The sequence below is a fragment of the Sapajus apella genome, unplaced genomic scaffold, assembly GCF_009761245.1.
Source record: "Sapajus apella isolate SASKATOON/1434 unplaced genomic scaffold, GSC_monkey_1.0 scaffold29, whole genome shotgun sequence".
Taxonomy (NCBI): domain Eukaryota; kingdom Metazoa; phylum Chordata; class Mammalia; order Primates; family Cebidae; genus Sapajus; species Sapajus apella.
This window is the reverse complement of record NW_022436969.1, coordinates 10,634,685-10,656,545: the sequence shown is the minus strand read 5'-3', so window position 1 is coordinate 10,656,545 and position 21,861 is coordinate 10,634,685. Positions and strand designations below refer to the sequence as shown.

The window sequence follows — 21,861 nt, the reverse complement described above, 5'->3', positions numbered from 1 at the left end:
ACCTGAGGTAAAAGATGGGGGAGTAGAGAGGACTAATGGACACAACACACACAACAGACCATCTAGGATCAGAGGAAAAGCAGGGTGAGACTCTTTGGGAAATCAGATGATTCAAAAGTAGCCATATACACAGGAGAATTTAAAAAGCCGTGTGGAACCCAGGCAAAAAAAATTCATGCTGAGAAAAATCCTGAGAAGAGCCTAAGCTCTCATCTCAGGCTTATCCTGAAACTCAGAACAAACCCAGCTAAGTGGTAAAGGCCTCAACAGAGGGCAAATCTGCAGACTGAGAGGTGGTTCTCTTTTTGTTTTCCTAGACTTTTTTGGTATGTGTTGGAGCATGTGACATTCAAGGAAATCTCTGTCCAAACATTAGCTGAATACATGCTAAAGGAACCAAAACTTCAGTAATCGCCCACAGTAAAGAATAGTCTGTGCAAAAACAATTTGGAAAAGTCTCAAAACAAATGAACTGCAGCCATTTGTACTACAGCCATCAGCAATAAAAAACAAACCGGCCGGGCATGGTGGCTCATGCCTGTAGTCCCAGCTCTTTGGGAGGCCAAGGCGGGCAGATCGTTTGAGCCCAGGAGTTCAAGACCAATATGGCGAAACCCCAGCTCTACTAAAAATACAAAAATTAGCCCGATGTGGTGGCGAGCACCAGTGGTCCCAACCACTTGAGGGACCAAGGTGTGAGAATAGTTTGAACTGGGGAGGTAGAAGCTGCAGTGAGCTGAAATGGCACCACTGCACTCCAGCCTGGGCAACAGAGCAAGCCTCTATCTCAAAACACATGTGCGAGTGGGCGCGCACGCGCGCGCACACACACACACACAGAGAGAGAGAACAAACCTAGTGTGATAGGAGTTATTAAGAAATTATTTTAGGCAGACACAGAGGGAAAAAGCAGGTCCTTGGAAGACTTTTGGCAGCTCTTATGTAGCATGAAAGCCCTGACTCTTAGACCCAGGCTGGCAACCTTTAACATGCAAATGCCAGCTGTTAGAAACTGGATCCACCCAACATGGAGATTCCCACCATTGTCCTCTTGCCCTTGTCTGACATATGCTTGGCAGCATGGCCATCGCCACACATCCCCACCTGTGTGGAGCATCAGGACCCCTGTGTTCACTTATTAAAAGGCTAGGGTAGGAGGGCCAGTTCCCCCCGCCCCACCCCACTGACCATGTGAATAACATGCTTGGTCAAATCAATCCCCTGAACCCTATGCAAATCAGACACTGTCTCCTCCAGCCATCCAATATAGCTAGCTGATATTACCTGAGCCAGGATTCCCTCTCTCAGCTTTGGAGTCCCCCTCCCTTTGTCTCTGTACAGGGGCGCTTCTTTCCTGCCCCTTCTTTTTTGCATGTTAAACTTCCTGCTTCTTAAAAGTACTCCATGTATGTCCGTGTTGTTTTTTCTAACTCAAATCCAGATGAAGAACCTGGTGGTTCCACCACTCATCAAAGCTGTATCATTTTAGAGCATGGGCTGGGAATCCGAGGCACAGCCTTCGTCTTAGTGGTAAGTATGGGAGCAAGCTTAAAATCTGTTCTATCATTCCGAGTTGCTCTTCACCTCTATATTAAAATAAATCAAATCAATGGGCATCTGTCAGCCTAGTACATACACTTAAGTGTTGGCTGCCGTACTCAAGTCATGGATGTAAGACTTACTGAGGAGAACGTGGAGAACCCCCCATTACCCACAGGTATTGAAAATGTTTGCCACATTTGAACTAGCTTCTTTCCACAAGGAACCTTGCCATCACTCAAGGCTAGGAAAAATTCTAAGGCAACTGAGATTTTCCAGCCAAGGCACAACCTGGTGTGATTCAAAGCCCTCTGGACTGGACATAGGTCCAGGAAGGAGACTTAAAAGAATGCCCATTCTGGGTATTGGCAGATGTTATAGTGAATCCCAAGTTTCTCTTCAAAGAATCAGTATGTTGGTATGTTCAGCTCTCCTATTAATTCTCTATTTTAAAGTTTAACTTCCTTGTAATTCCAGTAAACAACCTTCTCCACCGGTTCTAATCAGTAGTTCACATCTGTTCCCCCTGGCCCCTGGCTCCAACCTGACTCATCCTGGTCACTTCTCCAGTCACCTGCTCCGGTCACCTTCTTTGACCTAGGTCATCCCTGGCTACCTGTTCTGACCCACCCACAGCCATCCTTCTCACCAAAACATCCACCCTGCCACTCCAGCTTGGACCCCTGCTCTCTTTAAAATAGCCAATCGGGATCAGTCTAGCTTTTGCGATCTAACCCTAGCCAAAAGGAGAACTACACAGCAGTAGGGATGATCCCCATCAGGCATAAGTACCCCTTCCCGCCTTGTCCAAGCGTGGGGCCGCCAATGCTCCATCTGTGTGCATACCCTTCTACAGAAGTAAACTGCCTTGCTAAGAGGATTTATCTTCGTGTGCTATTTGTTTTGTGGCATCGAAATTTTACTTATAATGCAGAGAACCTCAAATGTCCCATTGCAAAACTTCTTCCTTCTCTGTTCACAGCCTCTCTTTCTCTGCATGAAATGTGCAAGGAATTTTAGAGTCTAAGAACAGAGTTTTCCCTTTTTCCCTCACAGTGAGGTTACTTGCTACCACTTCTCTGGTGAGTACATAGCATTTCTAAGCCAAAAGCATCACTTCGTGTAAGTAAATCAGGCTCTAGGCCTCTTCTGGGATTGGGAAGTTTCTGCCTTTTTAGCAGTTAGGAGTAAAATGTCTTCTGTAGCCAAATTTTAGTCTGGATATTGTCCCACTGGCAGGAAAATGGCCACTAGGTTCCTATGTTCCTATAAGGCACCGATTTTGTCTTCTATTAAGACAGTACTTAATGAGTAAAGGAATTTTAAGTCTGGAAGTTAACCGGAACTATTCTTCTTTGGGTAAATGCTTTAGCATGGACTATAAAAGCAGAATATCAAGTTCAATCTAGCATGTCCCCTCCCTTAAAGGGTCCTTGCCCAATTATGTGATTTTTCTTGAAATCCATTTTTTGGAAGGCACACAGGGCCACGCAAGTCTAGGAAGTCAAAAGGAAATAAAAGGCAGAGGATGTATTGCTTAGGGACAGTGTGACTAAGGCCCAAAAGTCAGTTCGTCTGTTGCCATGGCTTAGAGGGACATGCCTGCAGTCACGGGTGGCACATTTAAGCAGATGCTAGGAGTCCATGAATGGCAGGGAGAAAATAGTTGGGGGGACGTCCTCTACCATTTTCATCTCCATCCTGAATCACATACCATAAAGAAGGAGACTCAAAGAATGCTTTTATTCTCCCTTCTCTTTCTAGACGGGTAACAGATTATCTTCAAAGGCACTTCCCTGGAGTGTATTTTAAAGCACTGGGACTCCTTCAATCCTGCAACTTTGAAGAAAAAGCAGTATTCTATAAGGGCATGGCCTTTCTATCCTCTTGGGGACAGGCAAACCTGGCCTGTGGCGGGGAGCCTTAATTTTAATATTATTCAACAGTTAGGACTTTGCTGCAAACAAGACAGCAAGTGGACTGAGGTCCTCTATGTCTAGGCTTTCTTACCATACAGACTTTTACAAGTTCTGTATGGTACAATCAGCCTAGTTCTTTTAGCAGCCATGGCAGGCAAGCCCCTAGGGAGTAGTTCCCCAGAGCTAAAGCAGGCTCCAGAGGAGCAATCTAAGACAGCAACTAAACGTCCCAACCCTTCCGGTTTCCCTCCAATCGTACCATCGTTCCACCATCTCTAGTATATCCTACTCTCTCTCTCTTCACTCTTACCCCTGATGGGAATGGTGCCACAAGGGTTCAAGTTCCCTTCTCACTGCAGGACCTTAAGCAAATAAAGGGTGATTTAGGTCAATTTTCTGACGACTCTGATAGGTATATAGAAATCTTCAGAAATGGGCCGGGCGCGGTGGCTCAAGCCTGTAATCCCAGCACTGTGGGAGGCCGAGGCGGGTGGATCACGAAGTCAAGAGATCGAGACCATCCTGGTCAACATGGTGAAACCCCGTCTCTACTAAAAATACAAAAAAATTAGCTGGGCATGGTGGCGTGTGCCTATAATCCCAGCGACTCAGGAGGCTGAGGCAGGAGAATTGCCTGAACCCGGGAGGCGGACGTTGCGGTGAGCCTAGATCGCGCCATTGCACTCCAGCCTGGGTAACAAGAGCGAAACTCCGTCTCAAAAAAAAAAAAAAAAAAAAAAAGAAATCTTCAGAAATTTAACTCAGGCGTTTGATCTTACATGGAGAGATGTTATGTTGCTACTAAGTCAGACCCTCACTGCAGCTGAAAAGCAGGCAGTTCTGCAAGCAGCAGAAAAATACGGAGATGAACAACATGCCTCCTATAGCAGACCAAGGAAAAAAAAGAGAAAAGGAAGGTGAGACAGAGGTGGAAACTTCATTCCCACAAGGAAGGGATGCAGTTCTGGAAATAACCCTAATTGGGATCCCAATAACTCAAGGGATGAATGGAAAAGGAAGCACTTTTTAAGGTGTATATTAGAAGGCCTATGGAAGACCATGGTAAACTCTCGATTACTCTAAACTGTCCATGATAGACTAATAACCAGATAAGAATCTCACAGCTTTTATGGAAAGGGTAAGAGGGGCACTAACAAAGCACACCTCTCTATCCCCCAGTTCAGTCAAGGGACAGCTCACCCTGAAGGACAAGTTTATTACACAGGCAGCTCCCGAAATTAAAAGAAAGCCACAGAAATGAGCAATAGAATCAGGCAGCACCCTAGAAAACCTCCTGAGAATAGCTACTTTGGTCTTTTACAATAAGGATGGGGAGGAAGCCCAAGAAAAGGAGAGGAAGTACAAGAGAAAAACAGAGGCTCTAGTAGCAGCGTTACAAGCTTGTAAAGTTCAGAATCCCTAAGGTGCATCCACTAGCTGTTATCAATGTGGTCAGCCAGGGCATTTTAAGAAGGAATGCCCAGGGCCGGGCACAGTGGCTTACGCCTGTAATCCCAACACTTTGGAAAGCCAAGGCAAGTGGATCACAAGGTCAGGCATTCGAGACCAGACTGACCAATACAGTGAAACTTCATCTCTACTAAAAATACAAAAAATCAGCCGGGCGTTATGGTGGGCACCTGTAAACCCAGCTACTTGGGAGGCTGAGGCAGGAGAATCGCTTGAACCTGAGAGACAGAGGTTGCAGTGAGCTGAGATCACACCACTGCACTCTAGCCTCGGTGATAGTGCAAGACTCCATCTTAAGAAAACGAAAAAAGAAAAAATGCTCAGGAAGCAAGATGAAGCCACCTCGATCCTGTCCAGCCTGTGATGGAGACCAGTGGAGACAGACCTGCCTCCAGTGGCAGAGGTCACTGGGTCCAATCCAGCAGGACTGATGGGTCTCGGAGCTCAAACCCCTGGCTCCAGCAACTCAGACTGCCATTATAGCACAGGAGCCCCAGGTGATTCTGGAAATTGAAGGAAGAAAAGTAGACCTCCTTCTGGATACTAGAGCCAGTCTCTCTCTCTTCTCTAATCCAGGCCTCCCCTCTTCCCAAAGCACGACCATAAGGGGCATCGCAGGAAAAACTCTAATTTGATAATTTTCTCAACCCATTAGCTGCAGGTTGGGGGACTTACTATTCACACATGCCATTCTAATCATGCCCGAAAGTCCCAATTAGGTAAAGATATTCTAGCTCACATAGGGCCAGCATTCTTATAACCCCAGGACAAACTCTTTGTCTCCCCCTGATGGAAGCTAACAATCCAGAAGTGTGGACAACTGAAGGAAAAATAGGTGGAGCTGCAACCGCCAGGCCAGTTCAAATCTATTTTTAAAAATCCCATCTCTTTTCCTAACCAGAGGCAGTATAGCATCCCCTACGCCAGGGGCTAGGAAAGGGCTAGCATCCATTATTGATAACCTAAAGATGCAGGGCCTCCTCAAACCTTCTAATAGCCCCTGCAACACCCCAATATTAGGAATACAGAAGCCCAGTGGGAAATGGAGACTAGTTCAGGATCTCCATCTCATAAATGAAGCTGTAGTTCCAATCCATCCAGTGGTACCTAATCCCTATACTCTGTTAACTCAAATACCTGAGGGAATTAAATGGTTTACAGTCCTAGATTTAAAGGACGCCTTTTTCTGCATACAGTTACATCCTGACTTTAAATACCTGTTTGCCTTTGAAGATCCCGCTGACCAGACCATCCAGTTAACACACACGGTGTTGCTTCAGGGATTTCGAGATAGTCCTCATCTGTTTGGACAGGCACTGTCACAAGACCTCTCTAAGTTCTCTCATCCTTAAGTTAGGGTCTTGCAGTATGTGGATGATATTCTGCTCTGTGCCCCAAATGAGGAAGCTTCTCAGGAAAGCACTGAAGCTCTTAACTTCTTAGCTAGCAGAGGACATGAGGTTTCAAAACCCAACGCTCAGCTCTGCAAAACCTGGGTAAAGTCCCAAGGCCTTTCTCCTCTTTCCCCCTCCCCAAAACCCTCAAGAAACCAAGAGGATCTGGGGGCATTACAAGATTCTGTAGGCTATGGACACCTGGGTATGGTGAAATAGCCCGTCTTTTATATAACCTCATAAAAGAAACTCAGGGAGCTAAAACTCATCTTTTAATCTGGGAACCTGAAACCTTGAAAGGCCTTTAACCAGCTAAAGCAAGCCTTGCTCAAGGTACCAGCTCTCAGCCTTCCTGCAGGGAAGAGCTTCAATCTGTACGTATCAGAAAAAAAGAGAATAGCCCTGGGAGTTTCAACATAGGACCAGCTCAACAGCCGGTGGGTTATCTAAGTAAGGAACTTGATTTGGTGGCTTAAGGGTGGCCACCATGCCTCCGAGCCATTGCTTTGGTGGCTCTGCTGGTCCCAGAAGCCACCAAATTAACCCTGAGGAATAATTTAACTGTTTATGCCCCATATAATGTGGCAGGACTACTGTACTCTAGAGGAAGCCTTTGGCTAACAGATACCCGACTCCTTAAATACCAGGCCGTACTGTTAAAGGGTTCCAACATCCAATTAAAGACTTGTTCTAGAGCCTAAATCCAGCCACCTTCCTCCCTGAGGGAACTGGGGAACCTGAGCGTAACTGTGAACAAGTCTAGTACAGACCTATGCAACCAGGGAGGATCTCAGGGAAATTCCCCTAGAGAATCCAGACTGGACTCTCTTCACAGATAGGAACTCTTCTGTAGAATAAGCGCTCGACAAGGCAGGATATGCAGTACAGCTCATGCTCGACTTACGACCACGACTGGTTCCGACAGACCGGTCGTAACACAATTTGGTCGTAAGTTGAGTAGGCTATATGCACGCGGAGATGGTAGTGCTGCTGGAAGCTGGTCCCCACTGTCGTACACCCAGCTGGGCAACGTTTGCACTGCCAGACGCGGAGCAGTCGTGGCTAGCGATTGTGGTCGTAAAGTTGAATGGTCGTAAGTTGCATAGGTCGTAAGTCGATCAATACCTGTAGTCACTCTAAATGACGTCACTGAAAGTGTGTCTCTCCTTCCAGGCATGAGCGCTGAATTAGCTGAGCTAATAGTTATTACAAGAGCAATTGAATAAAGCGAAGGAAAGGTAGCTAATATTTACACTGACTCCACGCATGCTTTCCTAGTTCTCCATGCTCATGTGGCCATTTGGAAGGAAAGGCATTTTCTTACCACCAATGGATTTCCTATAAAATATCATCAAGAAATTAACAAGTTAGTATCCTCAGTTTTCCTTCCACAAAAAATCACAGTAATACATTGTGGGGGACATCAAAAGGGAACAGATAAGGGAGCAGAAGGAAACGATTAGCTGATCAGGCAGCTAAGTCAGCAGCAAGGAAGCCTCAAGACATCAACATACTTCAAAACCCTAGTCTGGGAAGGCTCCTTAAGAGAAATTAAACTTCAGTATGCCCCTACAGAAGCAGAACGGGCCACTTCTCTGGGGTATACATTTCAGCTCTCAGGATGGCAACAGTCGGAGGATGGCGACAGTTGGAGGACGGCAAGCTCCACTTGCCAGCCTCTAGCCAATGGAAAGACCTTAAAGTCTTTCACCAAGGTTTCACTTGGGATAGGATAAGATGTATCAATGTGCCCAGAGATTGTTTTCAGGAAAGAACTTACTAAAAACAGTTGAGCAAGTTGTTAATACTTGTGAAATCTGTCTTAAAAATAATCCCCTGAACAGGCAACACTTCCTCCTCAAACCCAAAGAATAGGAGGTTATCCAGGGGAAGACAAACTCCAAATGGTGCTGCAAACTGAATCATGCATGGACACACATTTAAGGGTCCTTCAGAGGACCCTTAAATTGACTCCAGGAGAAGCCCTAGCTGCTGTCTCCCATTCAACATCCCTTTTCAGCAGGAAGTAGCCAGAAAGAGTTGTCGCCCAAAACCCCCAACAGCAGTTAGGGTGATAGTTCCACAGGGGAAAATGTGGTAAGAGTTATTAAAAATTTATTTTAGGCAGATGCAGAGGAAAAAAGGGGGTCCTTGGAAGATTTTTCACAGCTCTTGTATAGCATGACTCCACTGGTGAATTCTAACAAACAGTTATTTATTTTTGTTTTGTTTCTTTCTTTTTCTGAGGCAGTGTCTCACTCTGTTTTCCTTTTTTTTGAGATTGGGTCTCACTCTTGCCCAGGGTAAAGTATAGGGGCACAGTCTCAGTTCATTGCAACCTCTGCTTCCTGGGCTTCAAGTTATACTCCAGCCTCAGCCTCCAGAGTAGTTTGAACTATAGTTGTGAGCGACCATGCCTGGTTAATTTTTCTTTTTTTTTAGAGATGGGGTTTTACCAGGCTGGTCTCGAACACCTGAGCTCAAAGTTATCTGTTCACTTTGGCCTCCCAAAGTGCAGGGATTCCAGATTGTGAGTCACCATGCCCAGCCTCTACCAAACATTTAAAGAAGAATTAACACTAATCCTTTTCAAACTCTTCCAAAAAACTGAAGAGAAGGAAATATTTCCTAACTCATTCTATGAGTCCAGCACTGTCCTGATAGTAAAACTAAAAATATCACCCAAAAGTTATACATCATAGTTCACGAAACATATGAATATAGACATAAAAATGCCCAATAAAGTAATAACAAGCTGAATATAGCACATAGGAAAAGAAGTACACACCAGGATCAAATGGCATTTATGCCAGGAATGTATAGTTGATTTAACATACAAAAATATTTTAATGTAATATACCATATTAATAAAAGACAAAAACCACATCACCTCATTAGATACAGATAAAATATTCAACAAAATTCAACACCCTCTCATAATAAAGAAACCATCAATAACCTGGAAATGGAAGGAAACTTCCTCAGCATGGTGAAGGCCACGTATGAAAAGCCCACAGCTAATATCATTCTCAATGAAAGACTGAAAGATTTTTCTCCTGAGATCAGGACCAAGACAAAGATGTCACTTTTTGTCACTTTTATTCAACTCATTATTGGAAGTTTTTGCCAGAGCAATTAGGTAAGAAAAAGAAATAAAAGGCATCCAAATTGGAAAGAAAAAAGTAAAACGATCTGTTCACAGGTGACATGTATATGTAGAAAACTAAAAATTACATACACACCAAAACAAAACAAAAATCTGTTAGAGCCCATAACCAAATTCAGCAAAGATACAGGTTAGAGTCAATACTCAAAAATCAGTTTCATTTCTATACACTAACAATGAATAATCCAAACAGAAACTTAAGAGCAGTTCTACTCATAACAGCATCAAAAATAATAATACTGAAGAATAAATTTAACTCAGGCTAAAGACATGTACACTGAAAATCATAAAACATTGCTGAAAGAAATTAGAGAAGACATAAATGAAAAGACATCCTGTGTTCATGGACTGGAAAAATATTGTTTTTAAACGGCAATATTACTCAAAGTAATCTACAGATTAAATGTAATCGCTATCAAAATCCCAATGGTGTTTTTTGCAGAAATAGAAAACCTCATCCTAAAATTCAAATGTAATCTTAAGAGATCACAAATAGCCAAAACAATATTGAAAAAGAACAAAGAAGACTCAAATTCACTGACTTCAAAAATCACTACAAAGTTACAATAACCAAAACGGTATACTGCTATTATAAGGACAAACATATACAGTTAGTGTTCAAACAACGTAAGTTTCAACTGTGAGGGTCCACTTATACTCATACAGAAAGTAGAATAGAGGTTACCATAGGCTGGAGGGACAGGTAATAAAGAGTTATTGTTCAATGAATATAGAGTTTGTTTAAGAGAGATAAAACAGATACTGGTGATAACACAAAATTGTGAATGTACTTTAACACCACCAAATTGTACACAGGAACAGTTAAAATGGAGGCAGATGCAGTGGCATGCACCTGTAATCCCAGCTACTCAGGAAAATGAAGTGAGAGGATCACTTCAGCCCAGGAATTTGAGAGCAACTTAGACAACCCCATTTCAAAAAAAAAAAAAGCAAATTTCATGTTACATATATTTTACTGCCAATTTTTTAAGGGCATTATTAATTTTAAGTAGAATGCTTCATCAGAGGAGAAGGTACACGTACCAGTTTATGGTAGGTAGAAAAATTAATGGAAAATAAAGAAATGAGAAAAATGGCCAAATAAATGAGAAAGATTAGAAATCTGCATGATTTAAAACTTAAACTTGATGAAACATTTTTATAGAAGATAAATGATTTAACAAGATTCCAAAAGATGTAAGGGAAAACAGGCTTAAGATACCAAGTTAAGACATTAACTTTGTAAAGTAAGAGGATACTTCTACAGAAATGGCATTCTGTCTCCTATTCCAAGCTAGAATATTTAGTAGTTATGTGATCTTGAGCAAGTTACTCAACCCATCACTACCTCAACATTCTCATCTGTAAAACAAGATAGTATTAGTAACAACCACACAGGACTGTTTTTTTCTTTTTGAAAGATATATCTGAATGAGTCATAAAAACATATTCATGGATAATTTCAAAGAGGATTTCCTTCCTACTGCCTTAAAGGTTTACAGGGATGGGTGAACACAACCAAAGTTTTCTCCTGGCACAAATCACTGAAGAAGTTCAGATGGTTCAGACTCTGGAGAGAGAGAGCTTGTCATTTCTCAAATGATTCTTTTAAGTATCTAATTTGTTACTATGGGGAAAAATAAATATATGTCATACATTCTGTAGTTAGTAGTATGAAAATAATTTTTTTTTTTTTGGGGGGGATGGAGTCTCACTCTGTTGCTCAGGCTGGAGTGCAGTACGTAATCTCAGCTCACTGCAACCTCCACCTTACAGGTTCAAGCAATTCTCCTGCCTCAGCCTCCTGAGTAGCTGGGAATAAAGGCATGTGCCATCACACCCAGCTAATTTTTGTATTTTCAGTAGAGATGGGGTTTCACCATGTTGACCAGGATGGTCTTGAACTCCTGACCTCAAGTGATCGGCCCGCCTCGGCCTCCCAAAGTGCTGTGATTACAGGTGTGAGCCACGGTGCCCGGCCTGAAAATAATTTTTTTTTAATTAGGTAATTGTCAATTTTCTTAAAATTCTTATACAAATTCTCATACCACCAGACTTTGATCATGGAAAAAAAATGAAGAGAATCATTTATTTTCCATGGAACAATAACAAAAGATTTAACATTTGTAACACTGGATGCCCAGAAGGCAAACAAGAAAAATAGAAAGAATGGGGCTAAAAGGGACTAAAATAAATGATGGCTAAAAATTCCCCAAATGTAGCAAAAGACATAAACCTAAAGGCTGAAGGAGCTGACCAAACATCAAAACAGGACACACCCAAAGAAATCTAAGCCAATTTTTAAAAATGTCAAACCAGAATTCCACATACACTGAAAAAAAAAAAAAAAAATCAAGACATTCTTGGATGATGAAAAACTAAGAGATTTGTCACAAGCAGACATTCTAAAATAATGGTTAAGGGAAATTCTCTAAATAGAAGATGATGAAAGAAATAAACCTGGTATATCAGAAAAGAACTAAATGTAAAAATAGGGGAAAAGATGATACATTTTTCTTCTCTTGAAAGTTAAAGCAAAAATTATAATGTTGCTTGTTTCTCAATGCATGTAAGGAGATATTAAACACGAATATATTACAAACAAGGGTAAAATGACATAAAAGAGCAAAGATTTCTATCTTTCAGTTGAACTAGTAAAATATCAACACCAATATGTGATATTTTCTATGTCTAATTTAATACCTAGAGCTATACAAAGATATATACACATAAAAACACTATACAGGTAAGTCAAAGGGAATTACAATAAATGTTCAAGTGGCCTAGGAAGGCAAAACAAAGATACAACAAATGGGAAGGTAAAAACAGGAAACAAAGAATATAACAGCAGATTTAAATTCTAAAATAACAATAGTTACATTAAATATAAATGGTCTAGACAAGAACTGAAATTAAGAAAGATTGGTAGACCTAGATACATAAACATGACCCATCCAAAGACAAGAAATTCATTTAAAATGCAACAATACAGGTAGGTTGGAAGTAAAAGAATGGGAAATGACTTACCATGCAAATATAAATCAAAAGAAAGCTGGTGTGGCTACATTACTGACAGACAAGGCAGACTTCAGAGAAAAGAAAATGGCCAGGGCACAGAATGGAAAATTACATGATCACAAAAGAGTCAATCCACCAAGAAGGCACAACAATTTTAAACGTGTATGCTCTCAGAACAGCAAAACTGCAAAATAAGTGAAGCAAAACCTGACAGAAATGAAAAGAGAAACATACAAATCTACAACTTTAGGTGGCAACTTGAATACTTCTCTCTCAACAATTCAGAGAACTGGGCAGAAAATCATCAAGAAACTCGGCACAATCAACAAGATCTAATTGACATTTATATAACATTCCACACAAAAATAGCAGAATACACATCCTTTACAAGTGCTCATGGAACCCTTACCAAGACAGACCACCATACTGTGTGCCATAATTCAAACCTCAGCAAATTAAAAAGAAATAAAACCATAACAAAATGTGTTCTTTGACCAAAATGTAGAAACTACAATAAATAAGATAGTAGGAAAATCTCCAAACACTTGAAAACTGAACAACAGATTCCTAAATAATTCCTGGGTCAAAGAGAAAGCCTCAAAGGACATAAAAATATACATTGAACTGAATGAAAATGAAAATACAACACCAGAATTTATGGATTGCAGCTAAATCAGTGCTAAAAGGAAGCTTCCTATTAGCCTCCGCTTCCTTTTAGTACTGATTTAGCTGCAATTTGGGAGACTGAAGCAGGAGGATCACTTGAGCTCAGGAGTTCAAAGGCCCATCTGGACAACATAGTAAGATCTCGTCTCTACAAAAAATTTAAAAATTAGCTGGGCATCGAGGTGCACGCCTGTGGTCCTGGCTACACGTGAGTGGCTGAGGCAGAAGGATCGCCTGAGCCCGACAGTCAAGGCTGCAGTGAACTATGATCATATCACTGCACTCCAGTCTGGGTGACAAAGTGAGACCCTGTCTTAAAATACTCTTTTTTAAGAAAAGAAAATGAATAATAATTTTCAATTAATAATCTAAGTTCCCTTCTCAAGAAATTAGAAAGGGATCATCTGAACAAATCTGCTATGGCCTGAAAGTGTTCCCCAAAATTCATTTACTGGAAACTTAATGCCCAGTGCAACAGTGTTGACAGGTGGGGCCTTAGGGAGGTTTAAAGGACATGAGGGCACAGTCCTCAGAAATACACTAATGACATTATGAACAGGTTTGATGAGGGAGTTTGGCCTCTTTTTGCCCTTCTGCCTTCTACCATGTGAGGACACGCTGTCCCCCTCCCTTCTGGAGGATGCAGTTTTCAAGTACCTTCTTGGAATCAGAGACTAGACACTCATCAGAGAACCAAACCTGCTGGTGCCTTGATCTTGGTCTTCCGTGTCTCCAGAACTATGAGAAAACAAATTTCTGTTCTTTATAAATTACCCAGTCTTGGTTCTGTTATAGCAGCAGAAATAAACCAGGGCAAGAAAATTTTTAAAATATTGTCATTATTTTATTATAAATAACATATGTTATTAAAACTTCTTTTTTTGAGGCAGAGTCTCACTCTGTAACCCAGACTGGAATGCAGTGGTGCAATGTCAGCTCACTGCAACTTCTACCTCCCTGATTCAAGCAATTTGCCTGCCTCAGCTTCCCAAGTAACTGGGATTACAGGCACACGCCACCATGCCTGGCTAATTTTTTGTATTTTTAGTAGAGACTGGGTTTCACCATGCTAGCCAGACTGGTCTCAAACTCCTGATCTCAGGCAATCCGTCTGCCTTGACTTCCCAAAGTGCTGGGATTACAGGCGTAAGCCACCGCTCCTGGCCTAAAACTTTTTTTTTTTTTTTTTTTTTTGGAGACAGAGTCTTGCTCTGTCACCCAGGCTGGAGTGCAGTGGCACGATCTCAGCTCACTGCAACCTCTGCCTCCCGGGTTCAAGCAGTTCTCCTGCCTCAGTCTCCCGAGTAGCTGGGACTATCAGCACGCACCACCACGCCCGGTTAATTTTTGTATTTTTGGTAGAGACAGGGTTTCACCATACTGGCCAGGCTTGTCTTGAATTCTTGGCCACGTGATCCACCCACTTCGACCTCCCAAAGTGCTGAGATTACAGGCGTGAGCCATAGCGCCCAGCCCTAAAACCTTTTTTAATTGGGAAGAATGGCATTATCTTAAGTTTTTACAAATCTCTTTAGTGTCTAACTTAATAGAAGACAATTGGACTCTCATATCTACGTCTGCATTCAATCTATGGCAATACATTGTCTTGATTTGAATCGTGAAAATCTAACTTCACACAGATATGTACAGATGCTCCTAGACTTATGACGGGTGGGGGTTACTTCCTAATAAACCACTTATAAATTGAAAATACCAGAGGCTGAAAATGCATTTAATACATCTAATTTGCTAACATCATAGCTTAGTGTAGCCTACCCTAAACGTGCTCAGAACACTTACATCAGCCTACAGTTGTGCAAAACATCTAACACAAAGCCTATTTTATAAGAAAGTGTCAAATGTCTCATGTAATTTATGGAATACTGTACTGAAAGTAAAAGTGAATGGTTGTATAGGTAATCAAAGTACAGTTTCTGCTGAACTTTTACACATACCATCGTAAAGTGGAAATATAGCTTTTACACATACATACATATAGCTTTTACACATACCATAGTAAAGTGGAAAAATCATAAAGTAAACCAGTGTTAAGTCTGAAATTGTCTATAGTTGGAAAAGGGAAGAGTATCTTAACAGCCTTTTCAGATAACTGGAAATTCTTTGCTACTACATCGAACTTGACAAGTGGTGTTTCTTAAAGATTAGTGGCATTGTGAAATCTGAAATCTTATCAGTGGTTTCAGAACTTTTTATACCAGTTCGCAACAGTAAAATTTATTGGTCTATCTTCTACTTTGAATGAATCTTTTATTCGTGGATGATTTTGTAACTTCATGCACTGATTGGTCACTTAGAAAATACTGGTTCCTTGAATTATGCAGCCAAATGTTGGCATACCTGTATTTTATCACATCTGTAACCCCAGCACTTTGCGAGGCCAAGGTAGGAGGATCCCTTGAACCTAACAGTTTAAGACCAGCCTAGGCAACATAGTGGGACCCTGCCTCTATTAAAAAATTTAAAAATTAGGTAAAATTAGCATGCCTGTAGTCTCAGCTACTCAGGAGGCTAAAGTAGTAAAATCACTTGAGCCCATGAGGTTGAGGCTATAGTGAATCATAATCACATCACTGCATACAGAAGCCAAACAAAGTGATTCCCTTTATTTTTGAGACCCTGTATCAAAACAAAACACACACACACACCCCACAACACATTATTGGCTTTTGGTCCTTCATCCAAAATACAAGAGGTATTGAGGTGGGGAGCAGAAAGTCATACAGACCTCTTTCAGTTTTAAAAGGTTATCCCCCAGATAGGTACAGTTTACATTTAAACAAATTATCAATTCTATCCTATTTCCTAACATGATGTCAACTATCGTTGGCTTTTGTCACAGAAACAAACAAGCAAAAGGTATTTTTCTAGAAATTCAACAACAAAAAGTAAATGTTTATCGAAAACTTATAATGTGCCACGCAGGGCTCCAAGAACCAGTGATAGAACAGTCAACAAGACAATTCCAGCCAACATGATGAAACCTCGTCTCTACTAAAAACACAAAAACTTGGTTGGGCAGGATGGTGTGTGCCTGCAGTCCCAGCTACTCGGGAGGCTGAGGCAGGAGGATCACTTGAGGCAGAGGCTGCAGTGAGCCAAGATTGTGCCACTGCACTCCACCCTGGCGACAGAGTGAGACTCCATCTCAGAAAAACAAAACAAAAAACAAAAGTAATCAAACAAAAAAAATCAGATCAACCAAACCAAACAAAACAAAAACCGGCCAGGTACTGCCTGTAATCCTAGCACTTTAGAAAGCCAAGGTGGGATGACTGCTTGAGCCCAGAAGTTCAAGACCATCCTGAGTAACATGGTAAGACTTCATCTCTACTAAAATTGAAAAAAATTAGCCAGCTGTGGTCGCACAGGTCTGTGGTCGCACAGGTCTGTAGTCCCAGCTGAGGTAGGAGGATTGCATCAGCCTGGGAGGAAGAGGCCGCAGTAAGCCATGATCACACCACGGCACTCCAGCCTAGGCGAAAGGGCAAGATCTCATCTTAAAAAAAAAAAACAAAAAAAAAACTGGGCGCCGTGGCTCACGCCTGTAATTCCAGCACTTTGGGAGGCTGAGGCGGGCAGATCACGAGGTCAGGAGTACAAGACCAGACTAGCCAACACGGTGAAACCCCATCACTACTAAAAAATACAAAAATTAGCTGGGCATGGTGGCTCACGCTTGTAATCCCAGCTACTTGGGAAGCGGAGGTAGGAGAATTGCTTAAACTGGGACCATGGAGGTGGCAGTGAGCCAAGGTCACGCCATTGCACTCCAGCCTGGGTTACAGAGCAAGACTCATCTTAAAAAAAAAAAAACAAAAAAAAAACAGTTTTTTTGTTTTTTTTTTTTTTAAGCAAATCTCAGAAAATGCTCATCCTCTTCATACAGCTTGGTATTTTTTAAAAGAGAAAGAATTTATCAAATGGGAGGCAAGACTTTTTCTTCAATTCTTATATGGTGGAGATGTTATGAATCATAAGAACCTGTATTTGGTTCTAATGTGGTTGGATCCATAAACAGAAAGTTGGGAATCCTTATTATGTCATCCAAAGACACAGCATCAAGGCAATGAAGCACACAGGTATCCCTCCTTAAAGGACCAAACGTTATCTCAGTTGATGGTCTTAAGATGAAGTTTGGCAAAATGTTTTAATGTCAGATAATTTAATAATGGTAAATGAACTCCAATTTCCACCCCTCCTTCATGCAACTGTAATATATCTTGGTATAAGCTGGCTCTTCCTCAGTTCTAAAACGGAAGTACATGATGCAGACCTATGCTCATCAGCATACCATTCTTTTGGCTGAGATTGATTCACATATGAGTACATAATCTAAGTTGGTCAGATCAATTAGAGATTCTATTTCCAGGTAAGAAGAAAAGACTTTTTCCATTGTACCTGAACAAATAGTCTTGGAAGCTACTGGCACTCATCTTGTAACCACAAGTTTTCAGGTAGACAATACCATAAAAACAGATCCGGAAAACCAGCTGCCAGTCACATCATTTGCAAAACCTTTGGGGCCAGGCCAAATAAGTACACAGCATGTTGGTGAAAGGGACCAAGGTACAGCCACTTATCATCAGGTTACTCTATTGTTTTTGTGAAGTTTCAAATGCTGCTTTCTAAATTACCTCATTTAGTCCTCATCGGTACCCTATGAAGTAAATTATTGTTAATTCCATTTTATAGATTGAGAAAATTGCACTTTAGGAGAGTATGTATGACTTCTCTAAGGGCAAAGAGGAAAGAAGGAATAGCATAATGTACATCTATGGCATTGTCTGCCCTGCCCTACTGCCCTCATTTTCCTGTGAACTGTCTCCACCTTCTCATAGTTCTCCTGTGACCCTGCCGGCCTTATCACAGTTAGTCAAGGAGTAGGCACCTGATCTAAATGCAACTAATGAATCTTTACCTTCAGAGCTCTATACTTAAAGACTCAAAGATTTGAAGACAGTGGTCAAGGCTAAAGCTGTTAGATATAAAGTTCCAGTGCTCTAGGCAGCCATATTTTCCACATGTGACTAAAACCAGTCTACAACCTGAGAGAATGACACTAACACAAAAAATATATAAGAGAACACAGAGAATGAGCCTTGCTTGCATTTAAGCCCAAGTTCCGGTTTTTAATCAAGTTCAACTGAATCTTTACCTTTAATGAGACTAGGTTTTCCTGAATCCAAAATTATTTTTTAAACAATCAACAAAGTAAGGAGGCAACCCAAAGAAGGGGAGAAAATATGTGCAAACAAGGGAGTCATAACTAGAACATATAAGGAGCTCAAACAACTCAGAAGAAAAATAATCCAATTTTTAAATGGACAAAGGATGTGAATAAACATTTCTCCAAAGAAGACATACATCACGCATGAAATCCCAGCACTTTGGGAGCCGGATTACTTAAGCCCAGGAGTTTGAGACCAGCCTGGCCAAATGGCAAAACCCTATTTCTACAAAAATAAAAATACAAAAATTAGCCAGGCATGGTGGCACACACCTGTACTCCCAGCTACTCAAGAGGCTGAGGTGATATCATTTGAGCCATGGAGGTCAAGGCCATGACCACATCACTGTACTCCAGCCTGGGCGACAAAATGAGATCCTGTCTCAAAAAAAAAAGACATACAAATGGCAAATGAGTATATGAAAAGATACTTAGCATCACTGATCATTGGAGAAATGCAAATCAAAACTACAATGTGATATCATTTCACCCCAGTTAAAATGGCTTTTTAATCCCAGAGGCAATAATGAATGCAGGCGAGGATGTGGAGAAAGGGGAACTCTACAATGTTAACAGGAATGTAAATTAGTACAACCACTATGGAGAACAGTATGGAGATTCTTCAAAAAACTAATAGAACTACCAAAGGATCCAACAATCCCACTTGAGTATGTACACCTAGGTACATACTCAAAAGAAATCAGTATAGCGAAGAGGTATCTGCACTCCCATGTTTATCACAGCACTGTTCACAACACTCAAGATTTGGAAGCAACCTAAGTGTCCATGATGAATGGATAAAGAAAATGTGGTACATATACACAATGGGATATTATCCGGCCATAAAAAAGAATAAAATCCTATCAGTTGCACAACATAGATAGAACTCAAAGTCATTACGTTAAGAGAAATAAACCAGACACAGAGGGCCGGGCGCGGTGGCTCAAGCCTGTAATCCCAGCACTTTGGGAGGCCGAGGCAGGTGGATCACGAGGTCAAGAGATCGAGACCATCCTGGTCAACACGGTGAAACCCCATCTCTACTAAAAATACAAAAAATTAGCTGGGCATGGTGGCGCGTGCCTGTAATCCCAGCTTCTCAGGAGGCTGAGGCAGGAGAATTGCCTGAACCCAGGAGGTGGAGGTTGCGGTGAGCCGAGATCGCACCATTGCACTCCAGCCTAGGTAATAAGAGCGAAACTCCGTCCCCCAAAAAAAAAAAAAAAAAAAAACCAGACACAGAAAGATAAATCTCACATGTTCCCATTTATTTGTGGGATCTAAAAATCAAAACAATTGAACTCATGAAGATGGAGATAGGAAGGGTAAAAGGGGAGTAGAGGATGGGGGTATAGTTAATGGGTTTAAAAAAAAAAAACTAGGTAGAAAAAATGAGTAAGACCAAGTACTTGATAGCACAACAGGCTAACTATAGTCAATAATAATTTAATTGTATATTTTTAAATAATTAATGGAAAATAATTGGATTATAACACAAAGTATAAATGCTTGAGAGGATGGATACCCCATTTTCCATGATGTCATTACACATGGCATGCCTGTATCAAACATCTCATGTATCCCATAAATATATACACCTATTATGTAACCACAAAAACTAAAAATTAAAAAATAAATAAAATAACTAATTGAATCAAAACATTCAAACACAAAGAAATGCTAAGTGTTGTAGGTGATGGATACTCCATTTACCCTAATGTGACTGTTATACATTGTATGCCAGTAACAAAACATCACATGTACCCCATAAATACATACACCTACTATGTTCCCATAAAAATTTAAAATAAAGCATTTAAAAAAAATTTTTTTTGTCTGCAAATATTCTTTTTGAGACTGAGTCTCACTCTGTCACACAGGCTGGAGTGCAGTGGCACGATATTCGTTCAGCGCAACCTCCACCCCCCAGGTTCAAGCAATTCCCCTGCCTCGGCCTCCTGAGTAGCTGGGATTACGGGCACCTGCCACCACTCCCAGCTAACTTTTGTATTTTTAGTAGAGACAGGGTTTCACCATGTTGACCAGGCTGTTTTTGAACTCCTGACATCAGGTGATCCACCCGCCTTGGCCTCTCAAAGTGCTAGGATTACAGGCATGAACCACCATGCCTGGCCTGTCTACAAATATTCATGCTGGGTTCTACCACTTACAACTGAATGAGTCCTAACTAATTCAGAGAAAGAAAGGTAAAGAACAAGAGAATGGGGATAGGAGAGATCATTATTCACAACAATCAATAAGTACTACTGAACACTGATATCTAAAAATTATTATGCTTAGCCCTCAAGGAATTCTCATTAGGTAAGATTAACAAACAAGATAGCCCTATACAAGACAGCTACTATCAATTTCTGAATTTCATGAGACTATAGGAGCTCAAAAGAGAAAACAGTTTAACACAGTTGTGATTTATGTCAGACTATAAAGATGAGAAAATTGGTGAGGAGGATATGGAGGAGAACTCAAGGGGAGAGAAAGGCAGGTCCTGGAAATATGATAGCAAAAATAGGAAAGAGTAGGTGAGATACTATAGAAAGCGAGAAAATCGGTGGAGCACACTCTATTTTGGGAAATGCTGGGAATAAAGACTAAATAGGTAGACTGAGACCACATGACAAAAAGCAGTAAAGAAAAAGTTGTATAGATTATATTGGCAAACTGCTAGGCTGTCCCACAGATCCATGAATGTTGGGTTGAAAATTTGGATTTGGGTAGCGCAGCAGTAACAAAAAGTAAAGATCAGATCCAGGGAACATTTCAAATAAAGTATCCCACTCTACTTTCCCCGCAAGTGGTATTTTTGCCTATACTGAAATCTTCATCAAACTTATACTATAAAAGTAAAGCAAGGAAAAGTATTAACTTATTAATACTTGTATGTAACTATGGCACCACCTCTAAATTATTTCATTTAATCCTCCTAATTAAAACTTATGACATATTATCATGATTCTTATCTTGCAGATTAAATATATTCGGACTCAAAAAGGTTAGGTAACTTGTCCAAGATTACACAACTAAATAAAAACATGGCCTGCAGAGCTGGGAGGTAGATAATAATCCACTTAGGTCAAAAGTAGTTTTTCCCAAGGACAAATCGTAAGAATATAAAATGATGACAATGATGATAAAAACAGCTAACATCCACTAAATGTTGGGAATTCTGCAAAGCACTTACATGCATTATCACATTTAATATTCCTAAGAGTTCTACAAGGGTCTATGATTAATCTCATTTGAAGGAGATGTGTTCGAGTTCCCCTTAAAAACTTTATCCAAAGTCACAGGGCCAGTTAAGTGGCTGACCTGGGTCGAAGCCAAAATCCCAGTCTGACTCTAGAAGTCATGCTTTTAACTACTATGTCATACTGCCTCCCTAAGAGCCTATCAGAAATAAGCAGAAGAAATAGAGTTAGGATT

General features: G+C 40.9%; 1 protein-coding gene across 3 annotated transcripts in view; it reads right to left on the bottom strand.

The window, feature by feature from the left end:
• ROCK1 (Rho associated coiled-coil containing protein kinase 1) overlaps positions 1-21,861 on the bottom strand; it is a 163,869-nt gene that overhangs the window by 126,124 nt on the left and 15,884 nt on the right. The gene's annotated exons all lie outside the window — the stretch shown is intronic.